Raw genomic sequence first — 14974 nt, forward strand, 5'->3', positions numbered from 1 at the left:
AGGGAGGATGGGAGCCAAGGACAACATACGTTGACTCTGCCTTTCATGTCAGACCCTTGAGGAAGAGTTTTTAGATTTTTAGCTGCTTTTGGTAAGCCACACAATCTCTCCCCTCTGCTGAGATAGGAAGTGTAAAATATCAATTGATTTTAAAGTAAAAGACATGACCATGTGGTAGGACATAGAGTTTCCCAAGTCGTAGGACAAGCCAACTAGACTGCTTAACTCTGTGGTAGGTTCAAGTCGATCATTATGACAATTTAAATACATTTATGAATCTCTGTCTGAATGCAGAGATCATAAAGTTAGCTTTCAAAACTGGTACAGCTTTTTTCTAACCCAAAATTTTATTAAATAAACTGTTCTGAAGTTTCTAAGTTGCACAGATGTTTATGGTCAAATTGACTTCTTAAGAGATTTCCACAGAGACTTGTAAGTATTATGGGCTTCCCTTCTGATGGCATGTCTGGACATTATACACTTGGAGAAGCTGATAATGCTACTATTTTCCAAGGTTTTTAAATTTGGGTTACCCAACTAAATCTCCAGGTAACCTACCTCAAATCTTAACAAACAGTGCTCTATTAATGTTTAATGTCTGTTCCCTAGTGGAGTTTTGAATTACCCCATAGTAATTTAATTGGATCCTCTGTTATGAGATAGAAACATTGTTGAGCATCATTTAAAGTAAATTTGAATTTTCCAGTTAACAATGAAAACAAATATTTACTTATTTCCCAAAACTTTCAGATGGATTAAACTTACACAAGTAAGCAAAGTGAACAGCTAGCAGGCTTAAAAAATACCTTAAATGCAAAGGGTAGATGGGTTGCAATGTGAGAAGAGTGGGTTTGAAGAAACACTTTAGAAAATAATGAGTTTGGACCAACTTCCTCAACCAGACTCCTAAAGTGCAAGAAGTAAGATCAAGAATCAATAAATGGGATGGTATCAAACTAAAAAGCCTTTTCACAGCAAAGGAAACAAGAATGTGAAGAAAGAGCCTACAGAATGGGAGAAAATCTCTGTCACCTGCACCTCAGATAGAGCATTAATCTCCAGGGTATATAAAGAACCCAAAAAACATTAAAGCCAAAACCCAAATAACCCAATTAATAAATTTGCAAAGGAAAAATAGGATCGGTCAACAAAGACATGAAAAAATGTTCAACATCTCTAGCATTTAGAGAAATGAAAATTAAAACTACAGAGATTCCATCTCACTCCAGTCCAAATGGAAATTGTTGATGAGGATGTGGGGAAAAAGGTAACTCCTGCGTGGCTGGTGGGACTGCAAATGTGTGTAACCACTCTGGAAAGCAGTATGGAGATTCCTCAGAAAACTTGGAATGGACCTACCCCTTGACCCAGCTTTCTCACTACTTGGTTTATACCCAAAGGACTGAAAATCAGCATATTATAGTGACATGGCCACATCAATGTTTATAGCAGCTTAACTCATAATAACTAAGCTATGGAACCAATCGAGGTGTCCGTCAACAGATGACTGGACAAAGAAAATGTGGTATATTCACACAATGGAAAATCACTCAGTCATAAAGAAAAATGAAATTGTGGAATTTTCCGGTAAATGGATGGAAGTGGAGAATATCATACTAAGTGAAATAAGCTAATCCCCAAAATCATTGTCTGAATATCCTCTCTGATATGTAGATGCTAACACACAATATTGGAGGGGGATAAGGGAAGAATAGAAGTTCATTGAATTAGACAAAAGGGAATGAAGAGAAGGGAAAGAGGATGGGAATAGGAAAGACAGTAGAATGAATTAGACATAACTTTCCTATGTTCACATATGAATACATGACAAGTGAAACTCCACATCATGTACAACCACCAGCATGGGATCCTAAGTTATACTCCACATTGCATAATACGTCAAAATACACTCTACTGTCATGTATATCTAAACAGAATAAATTAAAAAGAAAATAAAAATGAAAACGAAAATGATGAGCATGGTAATTTACACTTGTGTGATGATGGAAAATTACAATAGGCCTCATATTCAGTTTCTATAAAACAGTGTGGCAGACCATACCTTGCAAAATTGGGCATAAAGGAGATAACAACACAAATCACCATGTTTTCTGCAAGAGAAGAAGATTTTATGAAAGTGAGGAATAGGAAGTTCAATTTGTGTGTGTGTGTGTGTGTGTGTGTGTTGCTGGACTTTGAACCCGTGAGTGAGGTCCTCACTTATGCTAAAGCAAAGAAAGTTCAATTTTTTTTCTTTTTTTATAACTTATTTATTTATTTTTATTTTTTACAGACTGAATTTTGATTCATTGTAGACAAATGGGGTACATCATTTGGTTTCTATGGTTGTACACGATGTAGAAAGTTCAATTTTTAACCTTGTCTTGTACCTTTTAGCAGGTTCTTGCCGTGGGAGACAAAGGAGTTGGCAAACACCCAGACATGACTGACTGCATTCTCGCAGGCTTCAGGCTGGGACCAGAGTTCCACATTCTCCTTTTCTCCCTATTCCTGCCGATCCATGGCATAGTCTTTTGGGGGAATATTAGCATGACTGACCTCATCGTGAATGACAATCAGCTGAACACACCAATGTATTTCTTCCTAGGCAACCTCTCTGTCACTGATTTCTCCTACTCTATTGTTATTGTATCCAAAGCCATGGCCAACATCCTGTCTCAGAAAAAGACCATATCCTTTGCAGGTTGTATGGCTCAGCTCTTCCTTTATGTGCTTTTCATGGTAATAGAGGCCTTTATCCTGGCAGCCATGTCCTATGACTGCTTCAGTGCCACCTGCAATTCTCTTCTTCATAGAGTCCACCTGTCGAGATGCCTCTGCAGTCATCTGATTCCTATTTCTGTGGCTGGGTCAGTTCCACCCTCCAAGTCAGTGTGACATTCTCAGTGTCTTTTTGTGCCTACCGAGTCATTGATCATTTCTGCTGTGATTCTTACCAAATTGAGAAGATCTCCTGTTCTAACCTCTTTGTCAATAAGATGGTATCTCTGAGTTTGGCTGTCCTCATTGTTTTGCCCACCATAGTTGTTATTGTAGTATCTTACGTGTACATTGTGTCCACAGTCTTCAAGATTCCCTGAACTGAAGGCAGAAAGCCTTCTCCACCTGCAGCACCTGCAGCTCCCACCTGGGGGTCATGCATGTGCTGTATGGGACTGTCTCCTTTGTGTATCTCACACCTCCCAGCAATCCCGAATTCTGCAAAGTGGTCTCAGTATTTTACATACTGGTCACACTCATGTTAAACCATTTGATCTACTCTTTAAGAAACAAGGATGTCAAACAAGCTTTGAGAAAAATCCTGGGAAACTAGAAAGCTTTACCCTAATTCTCCTTTCTTGGTGTTCCCTCATTGAAGGGCCTGGTTTGCTTTTAATAAGGGATCAAGTTTGAGTCATTCAGGGATTCGTTAAACTGACCATCTCACAAGTGAATTATTTTCAATGAAGTGGTGATATTAATCCATAATTTAGTCTTCTATAAGAGCAGTGTTGGGACTGGGGGGGTAGCTCAGTTGGTAGAGTGCTTACCTTGCATGCACAAGGCCCTGGGTTCTAATTCCCAGCACCAAAAAAAAAAAAAAAAAAAAAAAAAAAAAAAAAAAAAAAAAAAAGAATCAAGAGCAGTGTTATATCTGAATATCTTGGGCATCAATAAAACTTGCAACCACTCCATAAATAGAAATATACTCCTCTTTTTTTGTGACAGTGGAAGAAAAGTATATTTAACTTTAATTTTTCCTCTTACTGAGCTAAAGGGAAGAAAAATTGTCCTGGTAGGAAGTTAAACTCATACATATCCTCTTATGATGTGCAGTAATATCAACCCAAAGCAGGATGATTTCTGAGATATAAAATATATTCACAGTGATTTGTTTTTGGGATCACATTCCTTAAAAAAGTCATGGTGAAACAGTCATTATTTTCTGTGTCATCATGCATGTAACAGACCAATTCAATAAAATTGTTGATGTTTAAATGTAGTTTATTGTTTATTTTTAGCATTGATTGTTTTCTGTTGTTGTTGTATCAGAGGTGAAGAAATATATTTTGTATCTAATTTCCAAAAGCAGAATACCCAAATCCACAAAAGGAAAATATTTAGTACAGGTATCCTCTCATGAGTGGGTAAAATCGCACTGAATTATTTAGTTTTCTGTGATGGTTGCTATATATATGTTCACAATATTTTACTATGCATTTGATATTTAAGTTATGTATGACCTTTATTGTGTTTCTAATACTTGTTGTATTGCTATTGCACTTTAATGAGGGCACTCATGTTTTATGAGTTGTATTTTTGTAACCATAGTTTTCTGACTCACGTATATGTTTTCAGATGTGACTTATAGATACTTCAAACCTCCAAATTTAATATATTGGCAGAAAAGACTGCTGAAGAAAAATATCAAGTGTTTACTCCTGTAATATGGGATAAAATTGTAATTTTGATGGGAAGACGCAGCAATCGGGAGATGTTATAAAATGTGCTGTTTCATGTATGTTTGCCTATTTGTGTTATATCAAGATATAGCAATATAGTCAATTTTTCAAAAGATGAAAGTGGTCATAGAATATAATACCTTTCAGAAGTTAGAAAGGGAGGGACAAAATAGGGAGGGATGGGGAATATGCTTACTGATATGATGTGATGAGAAGTTCATTTCATTTCTCTGGACCTCAAAACCCATATCTATAAGTTATCTAAGAGAAAAACATCTTGCAAAAATAAATTGAAAGGCATTCTGTAAAATACCTGACCAATGCTCCTCAATGCTGTCAAGATGATAAAAAATAAGAAAATCTAAGATACTGTCAGAGCCCAGAGGAGTCTAGAAGATATCAGATCTAGATCAGTATTGGGTCCTGGATGGAATTCTGGATGGGACCCATCAGGATTAGGGCCAAAAGTGGGGGGTAATTAGTGAAATTTGAATCATATGTTGAGGTTAGTTAGTCTTGATATACTACTATTATTCCTTCCTTGGGTTTGATAAATGTGCCACGTAATGTAAGATGTTAACACTATGCTAAAGTTGGGAAAAGGTTCGTAGGACTTCTTTGTACTGTCTTTGCAATGTGTCTGTAAGTCTAAAGGTATTCTAAGATAAAAATTTATTTAAATGAAAAGTAATGAGCATAATTTGAGAAAGGGGCAAATTAACATTAGGGAACTAAAACAAAAAAAAAAAATGTCCACTATAGCTGAACATTTTGAGAGTCTAACCTGAAATGCCCATTTACAAATATGTGTACCTGCTGACACCAAAAAATTATTGTAGCAATGCTCAAAACAAACTATGAAACCAAAATGACACAAACAAAGCTCCTCTAATAATTTACATGTAGAAGGAAAAAAAAAGAAAATTTAACATATGATGTATGTAGATGTGAAAACTAAAAGCTATCTTTATTTTTATTTTTTATTGTATACAAATGGGATACATGTTGTTACTCTATTTGTACATGGAGTCAAGGCATACCATTTGTGTAATCATAAATTTACATAGGGAAAAGATGTTTGAGTCATTATTTTTTTCCCTTTCCCCCACCCCACCTACCCCTCTTTTCCCTCTATACAGTCCTTCCTTCCTACATTCTTACCACCCTCCTTATCCCTAACCCTAAACCTAACCCTAACCCTAACGCTAACCCCTCCCAGCCCCATTATATGTCCTCATCCGCTTATCAGTGAGATCATTCGTCCTTTAGTTTTTTGAGATTGGCTTATCTCACTTAGCATGATATTCTCCAATTTCATCCATTTGCCTGCAAATGCCATAATTTTATCATTCTTCATTGTGGGGTAATATTCCATTGTATATATATGCCACAGTTTCTTTATCCATTCATCAACTGAAGGGCATCTAGGTTGGTTCCACAATCTGGATATGGTGAATTGAGCAGCTATGAACATTGATGTGGCTGTATCTCTGTAATATGCTGATTTTAAGTCCTTTGGGTATAGGCCAAGGAGTGGGATAGCTGGGTCAAATGGTGGTTCTATTCCAAGCTTTCTGAGGAATCTCCATACTGCTTTCCAAAGTGGCTGCACTAATTTGCAACCCCACCAGCAATGTATGAGTGTACCTTTTTCCCCACATCCTCTCCAACACCTATTGTTGCTTGTGTTCTTGATAATCGCCATTCTAATTGGGGTGAGATGAAATCTTAGGATAGTTTTGATTTGCATTTATCTTATTACTAGAGATGTTGAACATTTTTTCATATATCTGTTGATTGCTTGCACATCTTCTTCTGTGAAGTGTCTGTTCATTTCCTTAGCCCATTTGTTGATTGGATTATTTGTATTCTTGGTGTAGAGTTTTTTGAGTTCTTTATAGATTCTGGAAATTAGTGCCCTATCTGAAGTCTGAGTGGCAAAGATATTCTCCCACTCTGTAGGCTCTCTCTTCACATTACTGATAGTTTTCTTTGCTGAGAGAAAGCTTTTTAGTTTGAATCCATCCCAGTTGTTGATTCTTGCTTTTATTTCTTGTGCTATGGGAGTCCTGTTAAGGAAGTCTGATCCTAAGCCAAAAAGTTGAAGGTTTGGACCTACTTTTTCTTCTATAAGATGCAGGGTCTCTGGTCTGATTCCGAGGTCCTTGATCCATTTTGAGTTGAGTTTTGTGCAGGGTGAGAGATAGGGGTTTAATTTCATTCTGTTGCATATGATTTTCCAGTTTTCCCAGCACCATTTGTTGAACAGGCTATCTTTTCTCCATTGCATATTTTTGGCCCCTTTGTCTAGTATGAGAAAATTGTATTTATTTGGGTTTGTGTCCGTGTCCTCTATTCTGTACCATTGATGTACCTGTCTGTTTTGGTACCAATACCATGCCATTTTTGTTACTATTGCTTTGTAATAGAGTTGAAGATCTGGTATTGCAATACCCCCTGCTTCACTCTTTCTGCCAAGGATTGCTTTAGCTATTCTGGATTTTTTATTCTTCCAGATGAATTTCATAATTGCTTGCTCTATTTCTGTAAGGTACATCATTGGAATTTTAATTGGAAGTGCATTGAATCTGTATAGCACTTTTGGTAGTATGGCCATTTTGACAATATGAACTCTGCCTATCTAAGAATATGGGAGATCTTTCCATCTTCTAAGATTTTCTTTAATTTCTTTCTTTAGTGTTTTGTAGTTCTCATTGTAGAGGTCTTTCACCTCTTTTGTGAGATTGATTCCCAAGTATTTTATTTTTTTCGATGCTATTGTGAATGGGATAGTTTTCCTAATTTCTCTTTCTGAAGATTCATCACTTATGTATAAAAATGCATTGGATTTATGAGCATTGATCTTGTAACCTGCTACTTTACTGAATTCACTTATGAGTTCTAAAAGTTTTCTGGTGAAATTTCCAGGTTCCTCTAAATATATAATCATGTCATCAGCGAACAGGGGTAGTTTGAGTTCTTCTTTTCCTATTTGTATCCCTTTAATTTCTTTGGTTTGTCTAATTGCTCTGGCTAGAGTCTAAAGGACGATGTTGAATAGAAGTGGTGAAAGAGGGCATCCCTGTCTTGTTCCAGTTTTTAGGGGGAATGCTTTCAGTTTTTCACCATTTAGAATGATATTGGCCATGGGCTTAGCATAGATGGCCTTTACAATGTTAAGAAATGTTCCCACTACCCCAATTTTTTCTAGTGTTTTGAGCATGAAGGGATGCTGTATTTTTTCAAATGCTTCTTCTGCATCTATTGAAATAATCATGTGATGCTTAACTTTAAGTCTGTTGATATGGTGAATGACATTTATTGATTTCCTGATGTTGAACCAACCTTGCATCCCTGGGATAAAACCCACTTGATTGTAGTGCACTATCTTTTTAATATATTTTTGTATGTGATTTGCTAAAATTTGTTGAGAATTTTTGCGTCGGTGTTCATTAAGGATATTGGTCTGAAATTTTCTTTCCTCGATGTGTTTCTGTCTGGTTTAGGTATCAGGGTGATATTGGCTTCATGGAACGAGTTTGGGAGGGTTCCCTCTTCTTCTATTTCATGGAATACTTTGAGGAGTATTGGAATGAGCTCTTCTTTAAAGGTTTTGTAGTACTTAGCTGAGAATTCATCTGGTCCTGGACTTTTCTTTGTTGGTAGGCTTTTGATGACCTCTTCTATTTCATTGCCTGAAATTGATTTATTTAAGTTGTGTATTTCCTCCTCGTTCAGTTTAGGCAATTCATATGTCTCTAGAAACTTGTTGATGTCTTCGAGGTTTTCTGTTTTGTTGGAATATAGATTTTCAAACTAGCTTCTAATTATGTTTTGTATTTCACTCGTGTCTGTAGTGATATTTCCTAGTTCGTTCTGAATTTTAGTAATTTGAGTTTTCTCCCTCTTTCTCTTTGTTAGTGTGGCTAAGGGTTTATCAATTTTGTTTATTTTTCAAAGAACCAAGTATTTATTTTGTTAATTTTTCTGATTGTTTCTTTTGTTTCAATTTTGTTGATTTCGGCTATGATTTTAACTATTTCCTGTCTTCTACTACTTTTGGTGTTGGTCTGTTCTTCTTTTTCTAGGGCTTTGAGCTGTAGTGTTAAGTCGTTTATTTGTTGATTTCTACTTCTTTTGTTGAATGCGCCCCATGAAATAAATCTTCCTCTAAGTACTGCTTTCATAGTGTCCCAGAGATTTTGATATGATGTGTCTTTGTTCTTGTTTACTTCTAAGAATTTTTTCATTTCCCTCCTGATGTCTTCTGTTATCCATTTATCATATAATAGTGTATTATTTAATCTCCAGGTATTGGAGAAGTTTCTGTTTTTTATTCTGTCATTTATTTCTAATTTCAATCCATTATGATCTGATAGAGTACAAGGTAGTATCTCTATCTTCTTGTATTTGCTAACAGTAGCTTTGTGGCATAAAATATGGTCTATTTTAGAGAAGGATCCATGTGCTGCTGAGAAGAAAGTGTATTCATTCTTTGTTGGATGGTATATTCTATATATGTCGGTTAAGTCTAACATGTTGATTGTGTTATTGAGATCTATGGTTTCTTCATTCAATTTTTGTTTGGAAGATCTATCCAGTGGTGAGAGAGGTGTGTTAAAATCGCCTAGTATTATTGTGTTGTGGTGTATTCGATTTCTGAAATTGAGAAGGATTTGTTTGACGTACGTGGATGTGCCAATGTTTGGGGTATAGATATTTATGATTGTTATGTCTTGCTGATTTATGCTTCCCTTAAGCAGTATGAAATGTCCTTCTTTATCCCTTCTGACTAACTTTCGCTTGAAGTCCACATTATCTGAATTGAGGATGGATACTCCAGCTTTTTTGCTGTGTCCGTGTGAATGGGATGTTTTTTCCCATCCTTTCACCTTTAGTCTATGGGTATCTCTTTCTATGAGATGAGTCTCTTGCAGGCAGCATATTGTTGGATTTTTCTTTTTAATCCAAACTGCCAGTCTATGTCTTTTGATTGATGAGTTCAGGCCATTAACATTCAGGGTTATTATTGTGATATGATGTGTATTCCCAGTAATTTGACTCATTTTTGTTTTTGACATGATTTGGTTTCTCCTTTATTTGGCTATTCCTTTAGGTTAGTTCCTCCTGTTGCTGATTTGCATCGTTGTTTTTCATCTCTTCCTCATGGAATATTTTGCTGAGAATGTTCTGTAATGCTGGCTTTCTTTTTGTAAATTCCTTTAGCTTTTGTTTATCATGGAAGGATCTTATTTTGTTGTCAAATCTGATAGTAAGTTTTGCTGGATATAAGATTCTTGGTTGGCATCCGTTTTCTTTCAGGACTTGGTAAATGTTGTTCCAGACCCTTCTAGCTTTTAAGGTCTGGATTGAAAAATCTGCTGATATTCTTACTGGTTTCCCCCTGAATGTAATTTGATTCTTTTCTGTCATGGCCTTTAAAATACTGTCTTTATTTTGTATGTTAGGTATTTTCATAATAATGTGTCTTGGTGTGGGTCTGTTGTAATTTTGTATATTTGGAGTCCTATAAGCCTCTTGTACTTGGTTTTCCATTTCATTCCTCCGATTTGGGAAATTTTCTGATATTATTTCATTGAATAGATTGTTCATTCCTTCGGTTTGTTTCCCTAAGCATTTCTCAATCCCAATAATTCTTAAATTTGGCCTTTTCATGAAATCCCATAATTCTTGTAGATTCTGTTCATGATTTCTTACCATCTTCTCTGTTTGGTCAACTTTGTTTTCAAGATTAAATATTTTGTCCTTAATGTCTGAGGTTCTGTCTTCCAGGTGTTCTATTCTATTGGTTATGCTTTCTATGGAGTTTTTAACTTGGTTTATTGTTTCCTTCATTTCAAGGATTTCTGTTTGGTTTTTTTCAGTATCTCTAACTCTTTATTGAAATGATCTCTTGCTTCCCGTATTTGGTCTTTTAACTGTTGATTGGTGCGATCATTTAATGCCTGCATTTGCTCTTTCATCTCCTCCTTCAATGCCTGCATTTGCTCTTTCATCTCCTCGTTTGCTTTCCTGATTGTTTTAATTATGTACATTCTGAACTCCCTTTCTGACATTTCTTCTGCTGTTCTGTCATTGGGTTTTATTGATATAGTATCTAGGTTTGTTTGGGACATTTTCTTCCCTTGTTTTCTCATATTGGTCAGATGTCAGTGGGACTCTGAGAAATTGCAGATTTCCTCTATTGGCTTATAGTGTCCCTGTAGGTTTCCAGTGTATCACCTCCCATCCTTCAGTAACCTGAAGTTTGGAGGAACTTGATAATGCAGTGCTTCTGAAGAAAGCTGCCTCTAGCCCGCTACTGGTTCCAGGGCTTGGAGCTGGCTCCGTGCGGAAAGGCTCTCACTGGGGGCCCTGCACCGCGGAGCTGGCCGTGTGGGAGGGGCCCACCGCTGGAGTGTGCAGGGCTGCCTGGTGAAGACTCTAGCTGCCGTGCCCTACTCGAATAAGCCACCTCTATCCAGGCCGCCGCCCAGGCTGAGCTTTACCCTGTGGGGGAGACTCACCCGTGGCTCTATTTTAGTCCGAGTCTCTCAATGCCTCCCCTTCTTGAATCCTGGGTTCTGGGGCAACTGGAGATGCAGTCACCCACTATCCACCATCTTGGATCGCCCCGTGGAAAGAGCCTGTGGCCGGAGGGGGCAGGGCTGCCTGAAGAAGTCTCTGGCTGCCCTGCCCTGATCCCAGATGCAGCTTGCGTGTGGGAGCTCTCCTGTTGGCTCGGGGACTTGTGACTGGCTCTGTGTAGAAGGCTCTCACTGGGCGGTCTGCTCCGAGAAGCTAGCCTTGAAAGGCGCCTCCCACCAGAGGGGGCCAGGCTGTTTGGGGAAGTCCCTTGCTGCCATGTCCTGGTCCCTGAAGCTGCTTGCGGGCTGGAGCTGGCCGCACTCACTATCGTTATTTTTTTGATAATTGATGACAAGGTCTTAGTTTTACTTTGTCCAGCTTTGGTGGAGTGACAAGTTGGGAATGATCACAGCCACTCTTGGTAATGTCTTCTTGTGTCCATCACTGTCCAATGAATCCAGTATACAGTTCCTTCACTTACCATTAGATGGAATATAAAAGGAGATTTCTTGGCTGATCTTTAGAAGTCCAGGCACTAGAGTAGCTACTCAGCCTGGTTCCTGCCTGTAGAACTCTGAGAGATCAGAGTTTTTCTATAGTTCTTCTTCTTCTTCTTCTTTTTTTTTAAAATTGTAAACAAATGGGATACATGTTGTTTCTCTGTTTGCACATGGCATAAAGGGATACCATTTGTGTAATCATAAATTTACATAGGGTAATGTTGTTTGATTCATTCTGTTATTTTTTTCCCTTCCTCCCCAACCCTCCCACCACTCTTTTCCCTCTATACAGTCCTTCCTTCCTCCATTCTTGCCCCCTCCCTAACCCTAACTCTAACCCTAACACTAACCCCTCCCACCCCCCATTATGTGTCATCATCCACTTATTAGCGATATCATTCATCCTTTGTTTTTTTGAGATTGGCTTATCTCACTTAGCATGATATTCTCCAATTTCATCCATTTGCCTGCAAATGCCATAATTTTATCATTCTTTATGGCTGAGTAATATTCCATTGTATATATATATACCACAGTTTCTTTATCCATTCATCAATTGAAGGATACCTAGGTTGGTTCCACAATCTGGCTATTGTGAACTGAGCAGCTATGAACATTGATGTGGCTGTATCTCTGTAATATGCTGATTTTAAGTCCTTTGGGTATAGGCCAAGGAGTGGGATAGCTGGGTCAAATGGTGGTTCCATTCCAAGTTTTCTAAGGAGTCTCCATACTGCTTTCCAGAGTGGCTGCACTAATTTGCAGCCCCACCAGCAATGTATGAGTGTATCTTTCTCCCCACATCCTCTCCAACACCTGTTGTTGCTTGTATTCTTGATAATCGCCATTCTAACTGGGGTGAGATGGAATCTTGGGTGGTTTTGATTTGCATTTCTCTTATTACTAGAGATGCTGAACATTTTTCCATATGTTTGTTGATTACTTGTACATCTCTTCTGTGAAGTGTCTATTCATTTCCTTAGCCCATTTGTCAATTGGATTATTTGCATTCTTGGTGTAGAGTTTTTTGAGTTCTTTATAGATTCTGGAGATTAGTGCTCTATCTGAAGTATGATTGGCAAAGATTTTCTCCCACTCTGTAGGCTCTTTCTTTGCATTGCTGATAGTTTCCTTTGCTGAGAGAAAGCTTTTTAGATTGAATCTATCCCAGTTATTGATTCTTGCTTTTATTTCTTGTGCTATGGGAGTCCTGTTGAGGAAGTCTAGTCCTAAGCCGACATATTGAAGCTCTGGACCTACATTTTATTCTATAAGATGCAAGGTCTCTGGTCTGATTCCGAGGCCCTAATCCATTTTGAGTTTAGTTTTGTGCATGGTGAGAGATATGGGTTTAGTTTCATTCTGTTGCATATGGATTTCCAATTCTCCCAGCACCATTTGTTGAAGAGGCTATCTTTCCTCCATTGCATATTTTTGGCCCCTTTGTCTAGTATGAGAAAATTGTATTTGTTTGGGTTTGTGTCCGTGTCCTCTATTCTGTACCATTGATCCACCTTTCTATTTTGGTACCAATATCATGCCGTTTTTGTTACTATTGCTTTGTAGTAGAGTTGAAGATCTGGTATTGCGATACCCCCTGCTTCACTCTTTCTGCCAAGGATTGCTTTAGCTATTCTGGATTTTTTATTCTTCCTGATGAATTTCATAATTGCTTGCTCTATTTCTGTAAGCTACATCATTGGGATTTTAATTGGAATTGCATTGAATCTGTATAGCACTTTTGGTAATATGGACATTTTGACAATATTAATTCTTCCTATCCAAGAACATGGGAGTTCTTTCCATCTTCTAAGGTTTTCTTCAATTTCTTTCTTTAATGTTTTGTAGTTCTCATTGTAGAGGTCTTTCACCTCTTTTGTGAGATTGATTCCCAAGTATTTTATTTTTTTCGATGCTATTGTGAAAGGGGTAGTTTTCCTAATTTCTCTTTCTGAAGATTCATCACTTATATATAAAAATGCCTTAGATTTATGTGCATTGATCTATGTTCCGCTACTTTACTGAATTCACTTATGAGTTCTAAAAGTTTTCTGGTGGAATTTCCTGGTTCCTTTAAGTATATAATCATATCATCAGCAAATAGGGATAGTTTGAGTTCTTCTTTTCCTATTCGTATCCCTTTAATTTCTTTGGTCTGTCTAATTGCTCTGGCTAGAGTTTCAAGGACAATATTGAAAAGAAGTGATGAAAGAGGGCATCCCTGCCTTGTTCCAGTTTTTAGGGGGAATGCTTTCAGTTTTTCACCATTTAGAATGATATTAGCCATGGGCTTAGCATAGATGGCCTTTACAATGTTAAGGAATATTCCCACTACCCCAATTTTTTCTAGTGTTTTGAGCATGAAGGGGTGCTGTATTTTATCAAATGCTTTCTGTGCATCTATTGAAATAATCACGTGATTCTTGACTTTAAGTCTGTTGATATGGTGAATGACATTTATTGATTTCCTGATGTTGAACCAACCTTGCATCCCTGGGATGAAACCCATTTGATCATGGTGCACTATCTTTTTAATGTGTTTTTGTATGCAATTTGCTAAAATTTTGTTTAGATTTTTTGTGTCGATGTTCATTAAGGATATTGGTCTGAAATTTTCTTTCCTCGTTGTGTCTCTGTCTGGTTTAGGTATCAGGGTGATATTGGCTTCATAGAATGAGTTTGGGAGGATTCCCTCCTCTTCTATTTTATGGAATACTTTGAGAAGTATTAGGATGAGCTCTTTTTTAAAGGTTTTGTAGAACTCGGCTGAGAACCCATCTGGTCCTGGACTTTTCTTTGTTGGTAGGCTTTTGATGACTTCTTCTATTTCATTACTTGAAATTGATCTATTTAAATTGTGTATGTCCTCCTCGTTCAGTTTAGGCAATTCATATGTCTGTAGAAACCTGTTGATGTCTTTGAAATTTTCTATTTTGTTGGAGTATAGATTTTCAAAATAGCTTCTAATTATGTTTTGTATTTCAGTCGTGTCTGTTGTGATATTTCCTTGTTCATTCTGAATATTAGTGATTTGGGTTTTCTCTCATCTTCTCTTTGTTAGTGTGGCTAAAGATTTATCAATTTTGTTTATTTTTTCAAAGAACCAACTATTTATTTTGTCAATTTTTGTATTGTTTCTTTTGTTTCAATTTTGTTGATTTCAGCTCTGAGTTTAACTATTTGCTCTCTTCTACTACTTTAGGTGTTGGTCTGTTCTTCTTTTTCTAGGGCTTTGAGCTGTAGTGTTAGGTAGTTTATTTGTTGAGTTTTACTTCTTTTATTAAATGCGCTCCATGAAATAAATTTTCCTCTAAGTACTGCTTTCATAGTGTCCCAGAGATTTTGATATGATGTTTCTTTGTTCTCATTTACCTCTAAGAATTTTTAAATTTCCTCCCTAATATCTTCTGTTATCCATTCATC

At 37.1% G+C, this 14974-nt stretch overlaps 1 pseudogene; it reads left to right on the forward strand.

The window, feature by feature from the left end:
- The first annotated feature begins 1234 nt into the window (after positions 1 to 1234).
- On the forward strand, positions 1235 to 3334 carry LOC124982897 (olfactory receptor 9K2-like; annotated as a pseudogene).
- Positions 3335 to 14974: the final 11640 nt, after the last annotated feature.

Source organism: Sciurus carolinensis, chromosome 4 (assembly GCF_902686445.1).
Source record: "Sciurus carolinensis chromosome 4, mSciCar1.2, whole genome shotgun sequence".
NCBI lineage: Eukaryota > Metazoa > Chordata > Mammalia > Rodentia > Sciuridae > Sciurus > Sciurus carolinensis.